The sequence below is a fragment of the Danio rerio genome, chromosome 3 (assembly GCF_052040795.2).
Source record: "Danio rerio strain M-AB ecotype USA chromosome 3, GRCz13ab, whole genome shotgun sequence".
Classification (NCBI taxonomy): Eukaryota; Metazoa; Chordata; class Actinopteri; order Cypriniformes; family Danionidae; genus Danio; species Danio rerio.
The window spans coordinates 7420001-7427500 of record NC_141023.1 but is presented as its reverse complement, the minus strand read 5'-3'; the positions used below and the strand labels follow the sequence as shown (position 1 = coordinate 7427500).

At 31.9% G+C, this 7500-nt stretch overlaps 3 protein-coding genes across 4 annotated transcripts in view; all 3 read left to right on the top strand.

The window, feature by feature from the left end:
• Nucleotides 1–7500, top strand: part of rbfox3b (RNA binding fox-1 homolog 3b) — a 997536-nt gene that overhangs the window by 862420 nt on the left and 127616 nt on the right. The window lies entirely within an intron of this gene.
• sc:d0835 overlaps nt 1–7500 on the top strand; it is a 44113-nt gene that overhangs the window by 800 nt on the left and 35813 nt on the right. The gene's annotated exons all lie outside the window — the stretch shown is intronic.
• The window catches only part of LOC147845492 (nuclear factor 7, ovary-like), a 39123-nt gene that overhangs the window by 7273 nt on the left and 24350 nt on the right, over nt 1–7500 (top strand). The window lies entirely within an intron of this gene.

Here is a 7500-nt window from a genome sequence, read left to right as displayed (position 1 = left end):
CCCTTAATATGCTCTGCTGTTGCTGCATCAATTTCTCTCTGTAACATCTGGATTGCAATTTACATTGCAATGTTCACAATTTATTATTATGGGGGGAAAATCCAAACAGTATTATAATGTTTTAAAGCAAAAATGTTAAGAACAATTACTTACAAACAGTGAAAATAAAGTGTGTGTATATACATATATATACATACAGTTGAAGTCAGAATTATTAGCTCCCCTGTTTATTTTTTCCCCAATTTCTGTTTAATGGAGGGAAGATTGTTTCAGCACATTTCTAAGCATAATAGTTTTAATAACTCATTTCTAATAACTTCTTTATTTTATCTTTGCCATGATGACAGTAAATAATATTTGACTTGATATTTTTCAAGACACTTCTATACAGCTTAAAGTGACATTTAAAGGCTTAACTAGGTTAATAAGGTGAACTAGGCAGGTTAGGGTAATTAGGCAAGTTATTGTATAACGATGGTTTGTTCTGTAGACTATCAAAAAAAAATTGCTTAAAGGGGATAATAATTGTGTCCCAAAAATTTTTAAATAATTAATAACTGCTTTTATTCTAGCCAAAATAAAACAAATAAGACTTTCTCAAGAAGAAAAAATATTATCAGACATACAGTGAAAATTTCCTTGCTCTGTTAAACATAATTTGGAAAATATTTAAAAAAGGGGAAAAAAAATCAAAAGGGGGTTAATAATTCTGACTTCAACTGTATATATGTATGTATATATATATACATACATATATACATATATACATATATAACACATACACACATTTATATTTAGGGTTATAAGGATTATTTCTTAATCCCCCTTTTATGTTGGCAAAAACATAAGTTTACTTCAGATATTTCTTTCAAAACAATATTCTGTGCCGCAAAAGAGCCTTCTCCTCACTTGTGATAATGACAATGAAAGCCAAGCTTTTGGCCTATGCTCTACCAAAAAAAAAAATAAAATCACCCAGGTGATGACAACTAAATATTACGATTATAACATTGTGTTAGTGGCCAGTGGGGTGGAACAACGTCATTGGTCAGAATTAACCACGTGATGAAGACGGCCTAATATTGTATTTAATGCGATTTTCTTCCTGTAAACTGTATATAACTATATAACTATAACTATATATATAATGCTGCAAATTACTGTAAATTGACTGTACTCTATATTAACTGCAAAAATTATAAGACTGATTAAATAAAAGACAAATTAACTAAATGTATGTGCTATTGTTTCATTAGTATTTTAATTTAATATTTTTCTTCAAATGATATTTATTATAATGTAATTTTGTTCAGATTATAATATATACTATAAATACTAACTATACTATAGTGATCTGCATTAAACAACCTGAACAAATCAGTTCTCTCTCTCTCTCTCTCTCTCTCTCTCGATTTGATCAAAAATGTAAATGAGGCCTTCCGATTAACAGTCCAGTGGACCCTAGCAACAGCCTAGAAACCACTCAGAACACCCTAGCAACTACCTAGGAATGCCTTAGCTACACCTTAGCAACCGCCTAGCAACCACTTCTCAACCGCTGTGCTTCCTGCCAACTGCCTTTGAGTCCCCGGCGCAGTCACGTTGGCTTTCTCAAGCCAACATCAAAGTTCGTCAACGAACTTTAGGTTCTAGTTATTATTATTATTCTTATTATTATTCCGGCTTCTGACCAAAAAAAAGCAATCGCTTCTCCTCCCAGGGCTTAGATGCTACAAGCCCCAAATTTGGTCAAAAGCTGTCTATTGCCCATGAGATGGTTGCTGTATGTCCTCATGCCGATAAGATTTGTAGTTTTTGAATTAAAAATTTTTTGAATTAAAAAATTGTAAATATTACAATCGAGTATTTGGGGCATATAAAAAAGTATACAATCCTCAAATTTGGCCAAAAGATGTGCTTTAAATTGAAGATAATTATCATATTTATTTGGTGTAATTATAAATAACAGTTTTCCTATAAATATTTTTTTTATATTAAATTTGTTAATTTCAAACCTAAAGCTTGTCAGAGTGTCCACGAGATGGCGCCAGAAGACTATTTTTGAGCCCTTTGGAATTGAGTTTACTGCACCTTTGCACCTTTTACAATTTCTTTCCATTCGGTCCGGTCGGACCTGAACGTCTTTATACCGTTGTAATCACGTGTAAATTCTAACAAAGACAATGTTTGCACTTTTTAAATCACATTTTATTTATTGTGCAAAAATAAAACATCCAAACAGCATCATAACCAATAAAAACACACAGCAAAGAAAATGTATTTTAAAATAGTGAATATATATATATATACATACAATGTATGAAGATTTTTTATATCCCCTTAATATGCTCTGCTGTTGCTGCATCAATTTCTCTCTGTAACATCTGGATTGCAATTTACACTGCAATGTTCACAATTTATTATTATGGGGGGGAAATCCAAACAGTATTATAATGTTTTAAAGCAAAAATGTTAAGAACAATTATTTACAAACAGGTAAAATAAAGTGTGTGTATATACATATATATACATACAATTGAAGTCAGAATTATTAGCTCCCCTGTTTATTTTTTCCCCAATTTCTGTTTAATGGAGGGAAGATTGTTTCAGCACATTTCTAAGCATAATAGTTTTAATAACTCATTTCTAATAACTTCTTTATTTTATCTTTGCCATGATGACAGTAAATAATGTTTGACTTGATATTTTTCAAGACACTTCTATACAGCTTAAAGTGACATTTAAAGCCTTAACTAGGTTAATAAGGTGAACTAGGCAGGTTAGGGTAATTAGGCAAGTTATTGTATAACGATGGTTTGTTCTGTAGACTATCAAAAAAAAATAAAAAATGCTTAAAGGGGCAAATAATTGTGTCCCAAAAATAGTTTTTAAATAATTAATAACTGCTTTTATTCTAGCCGAAATAAAACAAATAAGACTTTCTCAAGAAGAAAAATATTATCAGACATACAGTGAAAATTTCCTTGCTCTGTTAAACATAATTTGGGAAATATTTAAAAAAGGGGAAAAAAAAATCAAAAGGGGGTTAATAATTCTGACTTCAACTGTATATATGTATGTATATATATATACATACATATATACATATATACATATATAACACATACACACATTTATGGTTAGGGTTATAAGGATTATTTCTTAATCCCCCTTTTATGTTAGCAAAAACATAAGTTTACTTCAGATATTTCTTTCAAAACAATATTCTGTGCCGCAAAAGAGCCTTCTCCTCACTTGTGATAATGACAATGAAGCTTTTGGCCTATGCTGTACCAAAAAAAAAATAAAATCACCCAGGTGATGACAACTAAATATTACGATTATAACATTGTGTTAGTGGCCAGTGGGGTGGAACAACGTCATTGGTCAGAATTAACCACATGATGAAGACGGCCTAATATTGTATTTAATGCGATTTTCTTCCTGTAAACTGTATATAACTATATAACTATAACTATATATATAACGCTGCAAATTACTGTAAATTGACTGTACTCTATATTAACTGCAAAAATTATAAGACTGATTAAATAAAAGACAAATTAACTAAATGTATGTGCTATTGTTTCATTAGTATTTTAATGTAATATTTTTCTTCATATGATATTTATTATAATGTAATTTTGTTCAGATTATAATATATACTATAAATACTAACTATACTATAGTGATCTGCATTAAACAACCTGAACAAATCAGTCCTCTCTCTCTCTCTCTCTCTCTCTCTCTCTCTCTCTCTCTCTCTCTCTCTCTCTCTCTCTCTCTCTCGATTTGATCAAAAATGTAAATGAGGCCTTCCGATTAACAGTCCAGTGGACCCTAGCAACAGCCTAGAAACCACTCAGAACACCCTAGCAACTACCTAGGAATGCTTTAGCTACACCTTAGCAACCGCCTAGCAACCACTTCTCAACCGCTGTGCTTCCTGCCAACTGCCTTTGAGTCCCCGGCGCAGTCACGTTGGCTTTCTCAAGCCAACATCAAAGTTCGTCAACGAACTTTAGGTTCTAGTTATGTTGGCTTGAGAAAGCCAACATACTGTAATGCTACTTAAACTTATTCTTATTATTATTATTCTTATTATTATTCCGGCTTCTGACCAAAAAAAAGCAATCGCTTCTCCTCCCAGGGCTTAGATGCTACAAGCCCCAAATTTGGTCAAAAGCTGTCTATTGCCCATGAGATGGTTGCTGTATGTCCTCATGCCGATAAGATTTGTAGTTTTTGAATTAAAAATTTTTTGAATTAAAAAATTGTAAATATTACAATCGAGTATTTGGGGCATATAAAAAAGTATACAAACCTCAAATTTGGCCAAAAGATGTGCTTTAAATTGAAGATAATTATCATATTTATTTGGTGTAATTATAAATAACAGTTTTCCTATAAATATTTTTTTTATATTAAATTTGTTAATTTCAAACCTAAAGCTTGTCAGAGTGTCCACGAGATGGCGCCAGAAGACTATTTTTTAGCCCTTTGGAATTTTACTGCACCTTTGCACCTTTAAGAGGCACTTTCCCTTTAAGAGGCGGAGATATCCGGGCTGACTGTTTTTGCTCTACAGAAAGTTCGGCTCATTTCAGACGTGCTTGTTACAACATTTGAAGCTGTTTACATTAAAATTTCTCAGCGAAAATACACAAATACAAGTCATACAACACTATTTAGTGTTCCTTTAAGAGGCAGAGAGATCTGTGGTCAAAATCGAGGTAAAATTGAACTTAATTCTGGTCATCAGTCATTCATATTATGCTCGCGGTGAATTCCATAAAGCCTAATAAAACTGATCTGGATGCAGAATCATCCGCGTCGGAATCGACCCGCATGCATTTCTGTCTGCTACCCTGTGAGTTTTAAAATGCATGCCTCTGATGCTGGCAGAAACATAACTTTACTTCAGATATTTCTTTCAAAACAATATTCTGTGCCGTGAAAAGCCTTCTCCTCTACTTGTGATAATGAAAATGAAAGCCATGCGAACATTCACGTATATTATACAATAAACATATTTAATATAAAATCCTTCTAACTTTATTTTTAATCTGTATTTTAACCCTCTAAAACAGCTATGTCCTTGCCACAAAACTAATAATCCATCTTCAAAACCTACAATTTCTTTCCATTCGGTCCGGTCGGACCTGAACGTCTTTATACCGTTGTAATCATGTGTAAATTCTAACAAAGACAATGTTTGCACTTTTTAAATCACATTTTATTTATTGTGCAAAAATAAAACATCCAAACAGCATCATAACCAATATAAACACACAGCAAAGAAAATGTATTTTAAAATAGTGAATATATATATATACAATGTATGAAGATTTTTTATATCCCCTTAATATGCTCTGCTGTTGCTGCATCAATTTCTCTCTGTAACATCTGGATTGCAATTTACACTGCAATGTTCACAATTTATTATTATGGGGGGAAAATCCAAACAGTATTATAATGTTTTAAAGCAAAAATGTTAAGAACAATTATTTACAAACAGGTAAAATAAAGTGTGTGTATATACATATATATACATACAATTGAAGTCAGAATTATTAGCTCCCCTGTTTATTTTTTCCCCAATTTCTGTTTAATGGAGGGAAGATTGTTTCAGCACATTTCTAAGCATAATAGTTTTAATAACTCATTTCTAATAACTTCTTTATTTTATCTTTGCCATGATGACAGTAAATAATATTTGACTTGATATTTTTCAAGACACTTCTATACAGCTTAAAGTGACATTTAAAGGCTTAACTAGGTTAATAAGGTGAACTAGTCAGGTTAGGGTAATTAGGCAAGTTATTGTATAACGATGGTTTGTTCTGTAGACTATCAAAAAAAAATTGCTTAAAGGGGCAAATAATTGTGTCCCAAAAATAGTTTTTAAATAATTAATAACTGCTTTTATTCTAGCCGAAATAAAACAAATAAGACTTTCTCAAGAAGAAAAAATATTATCAGACATACAGTGAAAATTTCCTTGCTCTGTTAAACATAATTTGGGAAATATTTAAAAAAGGGGAAAAAAAATCAAAAGGGGGTTAATAATTCTGACTTCAACTGTATATATGTATGTATATATATATACATACATATATATATATATATATATAACACATACACACATTTATGGTTAGGGTTATAAGGATTATTTCTTAATCCCCCTTTTATGTTAGCAAAAACATAAGTTTACTTCAGATATTTCTTTCAAAACAATATTCTGTGCCGCAAAAGAGCCTTCTCCTCACTTGTGATAATGACAATGAAAGCCAAGCTTTTGGCCTATGCTGTACCAAAAAATAAATAAAATCACCCAGGTGATGACAACTAAATATTACGATTATAACATTGTGTTAGTGGCCAGTGGGGTGGAACAACGTCATTGGTCAGAATTAACCACGTGATGAAGACGGCCTAATATTGTATTTAATGCGATTTTCTTCCTGTAAACTGTATATATAACTATATAACTATATATATAACGCTGCAAATTACTGTAAATTGACTGTACTCTTTATTAACTGCAAAAATTATAAGACTGATTAAATAAAAGACAAATTAACTAAATATATGTGCTATTGTTTCATTAGTATTTTAATGTAATATTTTTCTTCATATGATATTTATTATAATGTAATTTTGTTCAGATTATAATATATACTATAAATACTAACTATACTATAGTGATCTGCATTAAACAACCTGAACAAATCAGTCCTCTCTCTATCTCTCTCTCTCTCTCTCTCTCTCTCTCGATTTGATCAAAAATGTAAATGAGGCCTTCCGATTAACAGTCCAGTGGACCCTAGCAACAGCCTACTCAGACCACTCAGAACACCCTAGCAACTACCTAGGAATGCCTTAGCTACACCTTAGCAACCGCCTAGCAACCACTTATCAACCGCTGTGCTTCCTGCCAACTGCCTTTGAGTCCCCGGCACAGTCACGTTGGCTTTCTCAACCCAACATCAAAGTTCGTCAACGAACTTTAGGTTCTAGTTATTATTCTTATTATTATTCCGGCTTCTGACTTAAAAAAGCAATCGCTTCTCCTCCCAGGGCTTAGATGCTACAAGCCCCAAATTTGGTCAAAAGCTGCCTACTGCCCATGAGATGGTTGCTGTATGTCCTCATCCTGATAAGATTTGTAGTTTTTGAATTAAAAATTTTTTAATTAAAAAATTGTATCGAGTATTTGGGGCATATAAAAAAGTATACAATCCTCAAATTTGGCCAAAAGATGTGTTTGAAATTACAGATAATTATCATATTTATTTGGTGTAATTATAAATAACAGTTTTCCTATAAATATTTTTTTTATATTAAATTTGTAAAATTCAGACTCAAAGCGTGTCAGAGTGTCCACGAGATGGCGCCAGAAGACTATTTTTGAGCCCTTTGTAATTTAGTACTGGCCCTTTAAGAGGCGGGGATATCCGGACTGACTGTTTTGAATCTACAGAAATTCGGGCTCATTTC